The 17,828-nt window shown below is 39.1% G+C and overlaps 1 protein-coding gene across 1 annotated transcript in view; it reads right to left on the reverse strand.

Moving 5' to 3' along the window:
- WASF3 (WAS protein family member 3) overlaps positions 1 to 12,626 on the reverse strand; it is a 91,876-nt gene extending 79,250 nt beyond the window's left edge. The window contains exon 1 of the mRNA XM_023756687.1: positions 12,531 to 12,626. The gene's annotated coding sequence lies outside the window, so the exon portion shown is untranslated. The remainder of the gene's footprint in view (positions 1 to 12,530) is intronic.
- Between the last annotated feature and the right edge of the window lie 5,202 nt (positions 12,627 to 17,828).

Genomic DNA, 17,828 nt, shown 5'->3' on the forward strand with positions numbered 1-17,828 from the left:
CAGGGCGATCGGCAGGGCGATCAGGCCCCCATTCACACCCGCCTTGGCCTGGCACCACCCATTCATTCTGCTCCACCATCCCGCCACAGTCCCGCTCTCATTGGGGCCCATCGGGGCTGGCAGTGCCTCCACTGCGGCCTGCTGCCAGCCCTGTGTTGCCAACGCCCACCATGGTCTGTGCCACCCCCTGGTGGTCAGTGCACGTCATAGTGAGCGGTCGAACTCCTGGTCAAACTTCCAGTCGAACAATTTGCATATTAGGCTTTTATTATATAGGATAACCAAGATATGGAAGCAACCTAGGTGTCCATCGATTGACAAATATATAAAGAAATTGTGGTACATATATACAATGGAATATTACTTGGCCATAAAAAAGAATTAAATCTTAGGATTTGCAACAACATGGATGGACCTAGAGGGTATTATGCTAAGTGAAATACATCAGACAGACAAAGACTAATACCATATGATTTCACTTATACATGGAATCTAAAAAAATAACAACACAAAACAGAAGCAAACTCATAGATTCAGAGAACAAACTGGTGGTTGCCAGATGGGAGTGGGTTTGGGAGCTGAGTGAAAGGAACCCTGGCCAGGTGGCTCAGTTGGTTGCAACATCATCCTGTACACCAAAAAGGTTTTGGGTTCAATTCCCAGTCAGGGTGCATACAGGAGGCAACGGATCAATGTCTGTCTGTCTGTCTCTCTCTCTGTCTGTCTCTCTCTCTCACATCAATAAAACATATCCTGGGGTGGGGATTAAAAAAAGGGTGCAGGTATTAAGAAGTACAATTTTGCAGTTACAAAATAGTCACATGGATATAAAGTACAGCATAAGGAGTGTAGTCCATAATATTGTAAGCTGTCAGGTGGTTACTAGACCTATTGGGGGAACACTTCGTGAGTTATATAAATATCTAACCACTATGCTGAACACCTGAAATATCATATTGAATGTCAACATAACTGAAATTTTAAAAATAAATAAAACTCAATACAAAAACAAACCATCCAATTAAAAATAGGAACAAAAGACTTGACTAGATACTTCAAGAAAGAATACAGATGGCAAATAAGCACCTCATAGATGTTCAACACGATTAGTCATTAAGGAGATGCAAACCAAAACCATGAGATACCACTACACACCTAAAAGAACAGCTAAGCTTGAAAAGACTGACCACACCAAGTGTTAGTTAAGTATCTGGAGAACCCAGAACTCCCATACCCTGCTGAAGAGAATATATGGTAAACTATCCCAATCACTTTGGAAAACAATTTGGCAGTTTCTTAAAAAATTAAACATACACTTACCCAGTCGATCCAGCCATTCTACTCCTAGGTATTTATGCAAAATAACTAAAAGCATTTGCCCAAATAAAAGCATTTGTACATGAATGTTCACACAGCTTTATTTGTAAAAGCCAAAATAACACCAAAATCCATCAACAGGTGAATGGATAAATCAACTGTATATTCATGGAATGATTTATACCTGCAACAACATGGATGAATTTCAAGATTAATTATGCTGAATGAAAGCCAGATTAAAAAAAATGTATAAGCTGTATGATTCCATTTATATTACTACAATATTGTAATTTATAATAAGAAATATATACTTGGGCTTCATCCCCGTTTTTGACAAAGAGCTCCTAAAACCCTTGGAATTTCTTATTCTAAACCCGGAATTGTGATTAAGAGTCATAATTTTTAGGAGCCCAGCGCACCCGCGTGCACTTCACCCAGGGTGGGCCCAACCGGTGCGCGCGGGGGAGGCGGGCAGCCAGCTCATCGCGGGGCTCCGAAAAAAAAAGAAGGAAAAAAAAGAGTCATAATTTTTATATTTGTAACAATCCCCTTTCTACCTCACCTAAGTATATTAATGAGGTGACTTTTGGAAGGACCCTAAGTATGGGGGCTGTGCCAGGGGAACCAGCCATTTGATTAGAGGGTTGGGCCATTCAGTCCCACCCACCCCCAACTGAGGGGCGGGGAGAAGCACTGGAGCAATGGTCAATGATTTACTCAATCATGCCTATGTAATCAAGCCTCAATAAAAACCAAAAAGGATTGATTCTGAGAGCTTCCAGGTGGGTGAACCAGAACACATCCTTGTACCAGAAGTGATGCACCAGAAAATCCACGAGGCCAGCAGCTCCGTGTTAGAGACCCTGCCATCCTTCCTCCTATGTACTCTTCATCTGGCTGTTCATTTGTATCCTTTAACATCCTTTGTAATAAAGCAGTAATCTAGTAAGTAAATTGGTTTCCTGGGTTCTGTGAGCCATACAAGCTAATCAACCAAACCATTCATTGTAGGGTGTCATGGGCACCTCTCAATTAAAGTTGAGTGGCGCAGAGGGCAGTCTTGTGGGACAGAACCCCACCTGTGGAATCTGATGCTATCTCCAGGTAGAAAGATATCAGAACTAAGTGCAACTGCAGGATACCCAGCTGGTGTTGCCAAATTGCTTGATGTATAGAAATCCCACCCAGGAGTGAGGCAGTATTGAAGTATTGAGAGTACAGGAGACACACAAAGGAGTGTTTCTCTTTCACAGCAACATTCTGGGAGATGCAAAGTAATCCGCAGTGACAGAAGGAGATCAATGGCTGTCTGCAGGTGGGGGAGAGACAAGGGGGTGGGGAGGAGGGGAATGACAAAGGGCCATGAGGAAACTTGTGGGTAATGGTATGTCACTATTTTCTTTGTGGCCATGGTCTCATGGGTATATGCGTATGTCAGAACTTACACTGTATATTTTTAAATAGTGAGAATTCATTGTATATCAATTATGCCTCAGTAATGCTGTCTAAAAGTAGATCAATGGAGGTGGGTAAAAGCAAAAGATAAATCAGGAGATCAGTGAACATTCATTTTAATGTTTAGATTCTAACATGATGGTCAAGTAAGAAATAATTGTTAACCACTAAATATCACAACAGAAGAAATAGATATAAAAAATAAACTTAGGAACTACACAGGCACAGCTCCAAAAGAATATTTACAGAAGGCACAGTTAATGGCACTATAAAAACAGCAAGAAGAAATGCTAACTCAATTCCTTAAAAAGGTTTTCCTCCTACAGAATTCCCTTATCTGAAGGGAATTTGTCCCTACCAACCTATCAGGGAAGGTACCACTTCAAACAGTCTGAACACAGACAGCTCTTCTTCAAGGGGCCTGGCACTCTGGCACAGCAGCCAAACAAGCCCCCAGGGAAGTGGATGGAGCAACAAGCAGAAGCCCCAAGTTCTTCAAGAGCTGGCCCTGGGGAGGTCATTTAATCCCACTAAACCCAAGACCTTATTTAAAATACGTAGACAATAATATCTGTCTGCTTACAGATATACTGTGATGATACACTTGAAAGCCATAAAGTGGAACACAAAACACTAGACACCATTCCTATGAAAAAATAAATATTTACTTGATAAAAAAATTTCACTACCTCCCTTTTCACTTTAATTAGATAAGATCAAGAAGCCAGTTATCAAAACTACAGTCAGCCAGTAATCACACTGTGATCAATATGAAAAGCTCATAAGCTGTTTACTATATTATTACTTATAATTTATAATTTACACTAAAAATTTATTAAATCTTTGCCCTTTTAAATAAAACAAAAAAGGTTACCTCCTTATTCACAGTACAATAAACATGACTTACATTTTACAAACACAATCTTAAAATTAAGCCAACTGCATATTTTTTAATATAAAATACATCAATAAACACTCAGAAGCTAAAACCTCAATAGTATTTTAACACTTACTAAGGAGCTATGACTTTCTAAACAACACTGATCTCAAAGAATTTTAGAAATTCAAAAAGAATTTTTAGGGTACCTGTTATGACCTATGATATCAAGGTTTCATTCTAAAAAAGCTCCAGTTTTTGTTTCTAATTACCTAGTTATCCATAAATTATAATCTTTAAAAAAAACTAGCTAGCATCTTTTCTTTTTGTTAAGAAAGATATAGGACATATTTTTTCTATCTTATTCTTTTGCATCAATTATTTTTTTATTTTACTTTTTTAAACATATTTTTATTGATTTCAGAAAGGAAGGGAAAGTGAGAGAGAGACAGAAACATCAATGATGAGAGAGAATCACTGATCAGCCATCTCCTGTACACCTCCCACCAGGGATCAAGCAAGCCCACAACCTGGGCATGTGCCCTGACCAGAAATCAACCACAACTTCTGGTTCACAGGTCGATGCTCAACCACTGAGCCACACCCTGCAAGACTGTATCAATTATTTGAGAATGGCATTCACCAAACAAATTAACAAGGAAAATCCAAAATGCATAAAAAATAAATGTGTTCCTAAATTAAACAAAGTATAAGATACAAAATTAAATGATTGGTTCAGTGTGTAAAGAAACCACCGTTACCATATCCTGAAATAGCAAGTCAAACCACGTGAAATTACCACTTTTATTGGTCAAAAATAGGCAAATTTTGTCAATTTCATATGAATGAACAAAACAAAATAAGATCAAGTCAAAACAGCAGTAAAGCTGTGGGATCTGCCAACTGTTCTCTAACATACACGCTACTAAACTTGAGTTTCTGTGTTTTTATAAACAAAAAAGCATCCTGATGGCAATACTTCTGACAACTAGAAAATGTGTTCCTGGAAGTTAAGATAAATTAAATGGCTATTTTAGTTAACAATTCCCAATTGTTTGAGCCATGAAAGCAGGAAGAGTAATACCAGATAGTGAAATATCTCAAATTTGTAACTTATGTACCTGACCTCGAATCAAGTCTGGCTTCCTATGAGTTCCATTCTTCTGAACATACTCCCACAATAAAACATGATCACCATCAAAGAGGATCAGTCAGGGTTACTAGGTAACTTCATAGAAAATTACCAAAGAAACAAAATCATAAAGCTAATATTGGTATACCAGTTAAAGATGACAAATGAGATCATTTTATACACATAAGCATTTTCTATATATTATGTCATTTACATCCACCTACCACTTTACATGTTGGCATTGCCACCACTTAACAGATAAAGAAATTAGGGCTCAAAAAGTAACTCATCTAAAATGAACTGATTAGTAAGTGTAAACACTTAAATTCAAAACCAGTTCATTCAGATGTCAAAGTCTTTGGGGTTTGTTTGTTTTTTTTAGGTATAACTGACATATTAGTCTCAGGTATACAACATAATTCAATATCGGTATATACAGTTGATCCTTGAACAATAGAGGAGTAGGGGCACCAACTACACACCCCGTAGTCAAAAATCCAGTTAACTTAAGTTGGCCCTCTGCATACCCAGATTCCCAACTGTGGATGGAAAATACATTTGCCCCTTGAACGTGTGTGTGTTTCTACATGTAAGTAAGTGGACCTGCACAGTTCAAACCCATATTGTTAAGGGTTAACTGTATTGTAAAATGATAATCACAATAAGTCTAGACAACATCCATCACCATATATGGTTATAAAAAATTTTTTTCTTGTGATGAGGATTTTAAGATCGACTCTCTTAACAACTTTCAAAAACGCAATACAGTATTAGTAACTATAGTCACCATGCTGTAAATTACATCCCCAGGACTTAATTATGTTATAACTGAAATTTGTACATTCTGACTGCCTTCACCTATTTCTCCCACCTCTGGCAACCACTAATCTATTCTTTGTATCTATGAACTTGGTTTTTGTCATTGTTGCTATTATTGTTTTTAAATTGCACTTTTAAATAAAATCCTTATTTGTCTTTTTCTGACTTACTTACATTATCACTTAGCATAATGCCCTCAAGTCCATCCATGTTGCCCCAAAGGGCAAGATTTCCTTCTTTTTTATGGCTAAATAATATTCCATTGTATATATACCACATCTTCTTTATTCACTCCTCCATCGATGATGAGCAGTTAGGTTGTTTTCATATCTTGGGTATTGAAAATAACGTTGCAATGAACATGAGAGTGCAAATATCTTTTCAAATTTGTGTTTTCATTTTCTTCAGAAAAAGATCCAGAAGTGGAATTACTGGATCATACAGTAGTGCTATTTTTAATTTTTTGAGGAACCTCCATATTGTTTGCCATAGTGGCTGCATTGTTTTACACTCCCACCAAGAGTGCACAAGGTTCCCTTTTCTCCACATCCTCACCAACACTTGTTAATTTATATCTTTTTGACAGCAGCCATTTAAATAGGTATGAGCTGATACCTCATTATGGTTTTGATGTGCATTGCCCTGATGATTAGTGATATTGAGCATCCTCATGTACCTGTTGACCATCTGTCTGTATGTCTTCTTTGGAAACAATGTCTACTCAGATCCTCTACCCATTTTTCAGAAAGACTGTTTGAGTTTTTTTGCTATTGATTTGTATGAGTTCTTTATATTTTTTTACATTAACCCCTTATCAGATATATGATTTGAAAATATTTTCTCCCATTGAGTAGGTAGCCTTTTCATTTGTTTGATGGTTTCCTTTGCTGTGCAAAAACTTTCAATCTGATGTAGTCTCACTTGTTTATTTTTGCTTTTATTGCCTTTGCTTTGGAGTCAGACCCAAAATTTTATCTCCAAGACTGATGTCAAGAAGCTTACCACCTATGTTTCCTTCTAGGAGTTTTATGATTCAGGTCTGTAATCCTTTTGTATTAATTTTTGTGTATGGTGTAAGACAGTAGTCTAGTTTCACTGTTTTGCATGAGGCTGTCCAGTTTTCCCAACACCATTTATTGCAGATACTATCCTTTTCCCCACTGTGTGTTCTTGGCTCTTTTGTTGTAAATTAATTGACCGTAAAGTATGGGTTTATTTCTCGGCTCTCTATTCTGTTCCATTGATCTGTGTCTATTTTTATGCCAATGCCATACTGTTTTGATTACTATAGTTTTGTAATATAGTTCTTTTGTATGTGTTTTTTCAAGAGTGCTTTGGCTATTTGGAGACTTCTGTGGTTCCCTACAAATTTTAGGACTTTTTGTGTTATTTCTGTTTAAAATGCATTTGGAATCATTCTTCCCATCCAATTCAAAACCAGTTTTCTCAAATGCCATTTTTTATTATTATTTTTTAAAGGAGAGAGAGACAGAAACATCAATGATGAGAGATAATCATTGAGTGGCTGCCTCCTGCACACCCCCTACTGGGGATCGAGCCCGAAACCCAGGCATATGCCCTTGACCGGAATGGAACCTGGGACTCTTCAGTCCTCAGGCTGATGCTCTATCCACTGAGCCAAACCAGCTAGGGCTCAGATGCCTTTTTTTTTTCCTTTTTCCTTTTTTTTTTCCTTTTTAATCCTCACCTGAGGATATACTTATTGGTTTTAAAGAGAGGAAGGGGGGAAGAGAGAGAAAGGGAAAGAGGAGAGAGAGGGAGAGAGGGAAAGAGAGAGAGAGAGAGAGAGAGAACATCGATTGGTTACCTCCGATACATGTCCCAACCTAGGTATGTGCCCTGACTGGGAATTGAACCTGCAACCTTTTGGTGTATGGGACAATGTTCCAACTAACAGAGCAACCCGGCCAGAGCAGATGCCAGTCTTTTAATGTTTCTCCAATGAAGATCCTGTATCAGCAGCATCATTTGAGTATCCTTTGTCTGTTTGATACTCTGAATATTACTTTTTAAAATCTTCAGCAGTTCATCAAGATTTTATCCTCCAAAAGGTACAAACTTCCATTTATAAAATAAGTAAGTATGGGATGTAATGTACAACATGACTATAGCTAACACTGCTGTATGATATGTAGGAAAATTTTAAGAGAGTAAATCCTATGAGTTCACATCACAAGGAGGAATTTTTTTTCCTTTTTTCTTTTCTTTTTATTTTTATTATATCTATATGAGAAGATCAATACTAACTGAATCTATTATGATAATCATTTCACAATATATGTACATTACACCATCATGCTGTACACCTTAAACTTATATAGTGATGTATATCAATTATTTCTCAATGAAACTGTAAATAAAGATTATTATCCGCCCTAACTGGTTTGGCTCAGTGGATAGAGCGTCGGCCTGCGGACTCAAGGGTCCCAGGTTCGATTCCGGTCAGGGGCATGTGCCTTGGTTGTGGGCACGTCCCCGGTGGGGAGTGTGCAGGAGGCAGCTGGTTGATGTTTCTCTCTAATCGATGTTTCTAACTCTCTATCCCTCTCCCTTCCTCTCTGTGGGGAATCAATAAAATATATTTTTTTTAAAAAAAGATTATTATCCTTTTACAAATGATGGGATGAGAAGCAAGGATTTAAGTGGGTTTTGCTCAAAAACTTAAGACTATATTTTTTAGTATTTGAACATAAAATTTTCTATTAATGGCTAAACTTACATTTCCTCTACTATGCTACTCTGCCCTACCAAACATACAGCACTAGTTGATAAAACCACTAATATGTAATTAAAGTAGGAATGCACACAAGTATTAAATTATATATTTGTATAAATTTTTAAGCATTCTACTTACAAAAAAACTGTTGAAAAACTGTTCTACGTCAAGAGACCTAGAAATTATTCTAGTAAAACCATCTAGAGACACTGTCTTGTCAAATAACTATCCCAGGCAATTGGAACCAGTACTTGAGATTTCCTCAATTCTACACTGCTAACCATCATAAAAATAAGAAAGTATTTGAAAATTATTTAGCAGAAACCAATAAGCATAATATATGACTTATCTATCTATCTATCTATCTATCTATCTATCTATATATATATATAAAAAAGGCTAATATGCAAAGTGTCCCCATGGCAATTCGACCAAGAGACCGGGAGTTCGATCGCTTGCTATGACATGTGCTGACCACCAGGGGGCAGCGCGGAACAAAGGAAGGCCCTGATCAGTCCTGATCGCCAGCCAGCCCTAGGGACCTACCCATGCATGAATTTTGTACACTGGGCTTCTAGTATCTATAATAATAAAAGTATAATATGCTAATTAGACCAGACATCCTTCTGGATGACCTTCCAGACAAAGCCGCAGGGGCCAAGGCAGAGGTGGCCACTGCGGCAGTGGGGGCAAAGGCAGCTGTCGCGGCAGCGGGGGCCAAGCCCCTTGCACAAATATCATGCATCAGGCCTCTAGTTATTATATAAAAGCCTAATATGCCAATTGTCCGACCGATCAGTCAACTGTTCGGTTGACCTCTCGACCAGTCACTATGACATGTACTGACCACCCAATTGTTAGGTTAGGTTGCTGCTGGGGTCTGGCCGATTGGGCGAGACCGGCCAGACATGCTCTGGAGCACTCCAGTGGTCCCTCTCCAGCCAGCCAGCCCCAATTGGCTCTGATGGGTGCTGGGCGAGACGGCCCCAATTCGGACTGGGCAAGACGGGCTGGACACACCCTTAAGCCCTCCAGCGGTCCCTCCCCAGCCTCTAAAATATTTCTTCTAATTAATTGCCTTTCATAGTGCATGAATCTGTGCACCAGGACTCTAGTATTATTATACTAGAGGCCCGATGCAAGAAATTCAGGCAAGGGGCTTGGTCCCTGCTGCCACAGCAGCTGCCTGGGCCCCCGCCACTGCAGGGGCCAGGGCCTCTGCCACCTCTCCCTCGGCCTCCTCGTCTAAGTAGCATATTACACTTTTATTATTATAGATAAAACATGCCAATGCATTCTAAGATACAGGCAGCAAGGAAACAAAACAATCTAAACTCATCCAAAGCCAAATAATAGTTATAACTATTTTAACAAATGAATTTAACAAATAATTTTGTTTGCCCTCCTAGGATTAAGAGGATATCTTGATGTTGTTTCAGATAGTCTTTTTCTTTATATTAAAAATATAATATCCTTTGTCTGTTGAGTATCCCTTTGTCTGTTTGAATGCCTTCCAATTTCTTTTTTTAAAATATGTTACTGATTTTTAGAAAGAGAGGAAGGGAGAGAGAGAAACATCAACGTGAGAAACATCGGTTAGCTGCCTCCCACATGCCCCCTACTCGGGGTCAAACCCAAAACACAGGCATGTGTCCTGACTTGGAATCAAACTGGCAACCTCTCAGTGCATGGACATGGAATGATGCTTTACCAACTGAGCCACATGGGCCAGGGCTGTCTTCTACTTTCTTTTTTTTTTTAATTTATCTTTATTGTTGAGAGTATTACAGAAGTTCCCTTTTTTCCCCATTAACCCCCTCCAACCCCCCTTCCTATCCTACCCCCAGGCCTTCACCAACCTATTGTCTGTGTCCATGGGTTATGCATATATGCACATAAATTATTTGGTTAATCTCACCACACCCCACCTCTCCAGCCCCCATCCCCACCCCCACTCCCACCCACTCCTGCTTTCCCTCTGAGAGTCATCATTCTGTTCCATGCTTCTGTGTCTCTGGATCTATTTTGTTCATTAGTTTATTTTGTTCATTAGATTCCACATATGAGTGCGATCATGTGATACTTGTCTTTCTCTGACAGGCTTATTTTGCTTAGTGTCTTCTACTTTCTTCAGGTGAAAGTTTAGATTATTCTTTTAAAACTGTTTCTGCCCAGCTGGCATGGCTCAGTGGTTGAGTGCTGACCTATGAACCAGGAGGTCATGGTTGGATTCCCAGTCAGGCCTGGGTTGCAGGCTCGATCCCAGTGTGGGGCTTCCCAGGAGGCAGCCAATCAATGATTCTCTCTCATCATTGATGTTTCCATCTTTCTCTTCCTGTCCCTTCCTCTCTGAAATCAATAAAAATATATTTTTTTTAAAAACTTAGTTTCTAATATAAGCCTTTAACACTGTAAATTTCCCCCTTGAAGTACTGTTTTAGGTATATCCCATGAATTTTGGTATGTTGTTTTTCATTTTCATTCAATTCAAAATATTTTCTAATTTCCCTTGAGACTTCCGCTTTGACCCATGGGTTTTCAGAATGTTATATTTAATTTCAAAATATCTGGAGATTTCCCAGTTATCTAATACTGATTTCTTATTTAATTCCATTGTAGTTAAAAAATACAGACATATTCCTAAAAAAATTATCTGCAAAGTAAAATTATGGGAATTAAATTCACTTTTCCAACAGTAAATTAATGTAATGATATTCCCAAGGCTAAGGTGAGATAGGATTAGAGATCAAGTGTTCCAGCATCCTTTCCTCTAAAGGATACATTGGCAGACTGGATAAAAAAAAAAATGTTCTCTCTCAATACTCATCTCAAAACCAAAAAAACCTTTTTGTTATTCTCCTTCTACCCTTTAAAATAAAGGGGAAAAAGAACAATTCCACATACATCATCTCATTTGGTTTTTACAACTCTATAAAACATGCAAGACAAATAATGGCATTTTATACATGAGGAAAGTGGACCTCAGAGAAAGAACTTGTTTTATTTGTCTGCTATGTCTCATTACTCTTAAATTACCCTTCAAAGATAGAGCAATATAGACCATTTAAATCTTTAAGTAAATTCAAAACCTTATTATCCACTGTTGGAATCACCATCATTTTAGTTCAGAGTAAGCGACAGAAAAAACTGACTAGGCTTAAGTTTTATCATCTTGACTTCTCATACCCATTCATTATTAACAAAGTTCAGATAATAAAGAACTGGTTAAACCTCAGGACATAAAAAGTAAACAGGCAAAATATATAGCCATATTTGTTGTTCACATAAAAATTAATATGATGACTATATAAAACTAGAGGCCCAGTGCATGAAATTCATGCACGAGGGGGGAGGGTCCCCTCAGCCCAGCCTGCACCCTCTCCAATCCAGGACCCCTTAGGAGATGTCCGACTGCCGGTTTAGGCCCGATCCCGGGGATCCGGCCTAAACTGCCAGTCGGACATCCCTCTCACAATCTTGGACCGCTGATTCCTAGTCGCTCACCTGCCTGCCTGCCTGGTCGCCCCTAACTGCCACCCCCCCACCCCCGCCAGCCTGATCGCCCCTCACTGCCTCTGCATGCCGGCCTGATCTCCCCTAACTGCCCCTCCTGCTGGCCTGGTCACCCCTAACCGTGCCCTGCTGCTGGCCAGGTTGGCCCCAACTGCCCCCTCCTTGCCTGCCTGATGGCTCCTAACTGCACCTCTTGCTGGCCTGGTCACCCATTACTGCTCCCCCTACCAGCCTGGTCACCCCAACTGCCCCCCTCTGCCAGCCTGGTCGCCCCTCACGGCCCCCCCACCAGCCTGGTCACTCCACACAGCCTGCTGTTCAGTCATTTGGTCGTCCCTCACTAACACCCCTGCTGGCCTGGTCGCCCCACGCAGCCTGCTTATTCAGTCGTTTGGTTGTCCCTCACTAACCCCCTGCCAGCCTGGTCGTAGGCAGCCATCTTGTGAGGATGTGAGGGTTAATTTGCATATTACCTCTATTATATAGGATTTTCTTTCAAATTCTTACTGTTGATTAGGATATAAAGATCTATTATTCTTAAAATTTATATATTAAAATACATTAATATCAGTATTTTGATGTATTAAAATATTTATCCTGTTTTGTTTCAAATTAAAATTCTAAACTATAACATTACATAAATTAAATGGCTTTTAAGGGTAAAAGTCATACACTCTTACCGTGTAAGTGTTGACTTAGGGGTTGCAGAAATTTTCCTCAGGCAGCATCACCACTTTGGCCCAGGTTTCAGTAGTAACAGCAATCAAAATTAAAACTAAAAAGAAAACAAAATTAAATACTGGCAAGCAAAATCTTCAAAAAAGTCTTAAATTCAAATTTCACATTTCAACAATTTCATCAAGGGAGCTCTAATCCCGGAAGTAGTTTTTAAATTAAAACAAGCAGCTAATAAGGTATGTGAATTCCTGTATAATTCCAACTCCCTGCCCTAGAGTAAGCCCTAAAATTAACTTCAAAGAATTAGAGTAAATAATAGCCAAAGGGCAGAAAAATAAAAAGCCAAGCATATTGTCAGTTTATTCAACTGACATGCTCATTTCACTTACCCAACAACAACCCATATATTTTAGGTTTTGTTATTGCTCAAAAAGAATATAATACTGATCCTTCACACAAGAATTCTATCAGATATGAACATTTGCATTAATTTCACACACAAAAAATTTAAATTCAATAAAAATCTTGACAATCACTATATACATATTTTAATAGTATATAATATGGAGATAAAATAGTAACAAAGATTGAATACCTGCTGAATTGACCCTATAAAGTGTTTCCAGGATAACTGACATTAACAGGGAACTTATAGAGCAATCTGATATTGTTTACCATGTGCTGGGGCTGTGAGGTACCAAAAAAATACAATATGATTTCTTCCCTAAGGAGAGCTATGGTTAAAAGAGTACATACAAGAAAAATTTAATGACTAAGCATTTATTCATTCAGCAAAACTTTACCAAGCACCTTGTGTAAGTCAGCTCCCCTTTAAACACTGCAAACAAAAAAACAAATAAGGAAATGCATGTTCATGAAACAACTCAGTATCATGAATGTAACTAATTATAATATAACTAGAGGCCCGATGCACGAAAATTCGTGCAAGAGTAGGCCTTCCTTCCCCCGGCTGCTGGCACCGGCTTCCAGCCGGCACCAGGACCCGGGCTTCTCTCCTCCGCCCGCCGGCAGGCACCCAGGACCCTGGCTGCTTCCCTCCTCCAGCTGCCAGCCAGCAGGCACCCAGGACCCGGGCTGGGTTCCCTCGGGCCAACCGAAGGCACCAGGGACTGGGCTGGCTTCCCTCCAGCCCCAGCAGAGGAAGGGAAAGGTGTGCAATTTCCACAGGAAAGAAAAGCAGCTTTCAGTCTACTAAAGAGAACTATCTGGACATGCATGAATTGTATGTAGGCCTTTACATAATGAGAACCTACACAGTCAAGACTGTCAACATCTTTTTGAAACTATGGAAAAAATAGAAAGATCATTCAATGACACTAATTTATACACGTCCTACTAGTTTGTTTATTTAAAATTAAAAGCAGTACCTAATTTTCTTCCCTTTCCTTAGGAACAGCTGTAGGGCACGCTCTTGATTATACAAAGTAGAAGAAAAAAAGTGGGTTTTTCCTAAGTAATTTGCATAAGTGATCACTTTATTTCCAAATACAGAGAACTGTCCCTGGATTTTAGATTATCCAGGCCAAATTTTACTTCTCCTGGATCATCTTATTTGCATGATTATGAAAGTAACCAACACTATTCACTTCACTTTAGAGGTGATTATATCTAGATGACTGTGTTTTCTGGATAACCATTTATGTTAAGCAACATGTATTAACTCTTCCTTTGGGTAACACAACTATGAGTTTCCCAATTTTGTAAAAGGCTATGTAACTATTATTTTGTTATTATCACTTGGTGAATGCTTTACTCAGGACTAAGCACAGTGCCAATGTGACATATATTTTATATTTAACTTAATCTTCATAGGGCACGTAATATCTCCATGTAAAAGCAAGGAAATTGAAGACCGGAAGGTGACTTACCCAGGATAACACACAGCTTGGAAGGGGTTGGCTTAAGACAGGTCTGTAGCCAGTCACTCATTTTAGTTACTGTGTTAGATGGGCTCCTTTTGGGCATGCACACATGAATTTTTCTTTCCTACTCTACTGCTAACATGTCTAACATAATTCATAAGCCTATATTTATGTAGTTTATAGTTATAAGCTATAACCATAAAGGTCTTAAAAGAATTAACCAGATTTTCTGAGTATGTTGCCTAATTTTATGGGGCAAACTTTCCTTTAGCTCCTCTGAAATTACAGATTAAGTTTAGTAAGTGTGAAACCCAGCACCTCTGCAAAGAGGTGTCATGTAGCAAGCACAGGGGAACACATTTATTTGCAATGCCAGAATTCAAATTCTGTTTATGTCCCCATAGTTAAGCTCTGAGTGGTGCTGAAAATGCTCCTCTGCGGCTATAGTCTAGGAGCAGAGTTCTCATGTAATTTCCTACCAATGGGCTTGCATCCATGATGCTCCCCCATAAGAATGTCCTCTTTTATTCTAGTTTCCACACATCCAAATTGTCTCTTGACTTCAGAATACAACCTAGTTCAGCCTCCTTCGTCCACCCATTTTCACTGCTCTCTCTGCTTGACAAACACTTATTTTATTGTGGAAATGTGTCAGGCATTATTGTGTGTGGCCCTACCCTGCAAAATCAAAGTCCAGTCCTGCACCCCAAAGAACCTCTTGGTCCTCCAGAAGAAAAGTCATACAAACAAGGGATTAGTATTCAATGTGGTAAAGGTATATACATGGTATCAAGAGCGAGAGGAAGGCGCAGCTGCCACTGGAGACAGGTGTGGCAAGGAAGGATTCGGAGTCCTGGTAACACTGGAGCCTTAATTCAGATGACAGAAGATGAAGACCTAAAATAAGACAGGCCCTAGCCCGTTTGGTTCAGTGGATAGAGCGTCAGCCTGCAGACTGAAGGGCCCCAGGTTCGATTCCGGTCAAGGGCACATGCCAGGGTTGCAGGCTCGATGCCCAGTAGGGGGCGTGCAGGAGGCAGCCAATCAATGATTCTCATCATTGATGTTTCCATTTCTCTCTCCCTCTCCCTTCCTCTCTGAAATCAATAAAAATATATTTTTAAAAAATAATAAGACGGGATAATTTCTTTTTTATATATATATTTTATTGATTTTTTTACAGAGAGGAAGGGAGAGAGAGAGAGAGAGTTAGAAACATCGATGAGAGAGAAACATCGATCAGCTGCCTCCTGCACATCTCCCACTGGGGATGTGCCCGCAACCCAGGCACATGCCCTTGACTGGAATCAAACCCGGGACCCTTCAGTCCGCAGGCCGACGCTCTATCCACTGAGCCAAACCGGTTTCGGCCGGGATAATTTCTTAAAGGGAAGAACTTGACATATCTGTTGGATGATGTAGTGGATGGGATGCTGAGATGTGTCAGGGTGGAGTTAAGGAACACTAAGGCAGCACAGTCTGGCTGACCTCCCCTTTACAGATGGACAGTGTCCAACATGACAGCCTCCAGCCACACAGGGCACTTGAAATGCGGTTGGGGTGACTAAGGAACTGAATTTTTTATTTCATTTTAATTAATGTTAATTTAAATAGCAATCTGTGGCTAGCAGCTATTGTATTGGACAGTGCAGCTCTTAAGGTGTCAGGCTTGAGATAATGAGTTGAAGGGGTTATTACCAATATCTGAGAATAGAATACCAAGATGAAGAGCATAGAGACACTCAAATATTTGTTGGGAAAAAAATGAACAGGTAATGAAGAAAGGAACAAACTGGTTGATCTTTAAGGACTCCTCCCTTTAAAATCCCATCATACAGGTACCTATCCTTGCTCATTTAAGTTTCAAATAAGGTCTTCAATACGGTGGCACCAAAATGTACTCATGTTGTCTCCAGATCTCACTCTAATTCTTAAAACATTACTACTAAATTAAAATTCCTCATGTTAGTATATAAGAAAAGAAAAACTCTATCTGGAAACCATGGCAAGTTATAACTTAAGGAATAATCACAAACCAACAATAATCAAGCCAGGATAAATAACTGTCTAGTAAAATATGTCTACTTCAATGGACATAAGACACTGGGGGGTAGGGGAAGCCGGGGTATTGTCAAGGGCGGGGGGAAAAAAAAGGACACATATGTAATACCCTTTGTAATGCTTTAAGCAATAAAAAATAAATAAATAAAAGTTAATTTCCCCCACAAAAAAAAAAAATATGTCTACTTCAGGGAGGGAGGGAGGGGAGGACTAGAGAGCTTTATGATGAGTTCAGGTAATTTCAAATGAACTACAGACCATTCACCTCCTAAGCAGTTCAGTTTATATTCTGTTTACATGCCTGTGTCCTCTGTTGAGAGAAATGACTGAATATACCTCATGATATATCTTCTTTTACTCGATAGAGCATTTTAAAAGGTCAATGATAATAAAGTTTTCCCGAGTAATATGCCCTTTAATCTTAGTTATCCACAACAAAGTCAATATGAAATAAAAAAATTCTGTGCTATGAAAACATTTAATCTGAGAACAGGTTGTGCCTAAATGACTCATTGTTAATCTGGCAATATCCTCCTAATCTGATTATGTTAAGATCTGTTTACTATTTTGGTCCTTGCCTGTCTCTCTTAAGCTTCTGAATTCCAGTTTTTATAAATAAGAGGCTAGCATATTACAACATTCACACATGTTTCAGATATCTGTTTATCCCCTGATTTTCCAGTGCTACCTCCTTAACCAGACTCAAATTCTAAGTTCCTCTCTAACCATGAGATCATGCATTCATGTTCTTACTTATTCACATATGAAGCTCTGTTTACAAGATTATTAGACACTTTAGAACCTGAAGCTCTATTAGCTTCAGAGAAACATATCCCATCAGAACATATAATATGAACGTTTTTAGCAAGAAGTATATATCTAACCCCATGATAAAACAGCAATCTTTGTGCTTCCCTCCTTGGCCTCTCAGGCTGGTGGTTATCTGAGCTTCAATTCCTATTGCTAGAACAGTCCCACATCTTTTATATCAGAGCCTGAAGAACACTCTTACTGGCCCCACTATTCAACTTAACCTATAAGTGAGCTCTTATGTAGAAGGTGAGGCAAAAACAATGTTAAGTAATAAGACAAGGTCTTGATCCAGAAAGCTTTAGCTGGTGGGACAGAGTAAACAAACACAAGAGATCTAAAACAAGTAGCAGAAAAGACATTGCTATAAGTCAAACAAAAATAATGTTAGCCAGCTGACACCCACGGAACACCCAAGTGCATCAATCTCAGCTGATACCCATTCAGTTAAGAACTGAGAAAAGACATTAACCATACTATGAGAGCGTAGGTGAAGAAAACGTCTCCCAGTTTTGAGTAATTTGTTCATCCTATATAATAAAGAGC

This window comes from Myotis lucifugus, unplaced genomic scaffold (assembly GCF_000147115.1).
Source record: "Myotis lucifugus unplaced genomic scaffold, Myoluc2.0 scaffold_98, whole genome shotgun sequence".
Taxonomy (NCBI): domain Eukaryota; kingdom Metazoa; phylum Chordata; class Mammalia; order Chiroptera; family Vespertilionidae; genus Myotis; species Myotis lucifugus.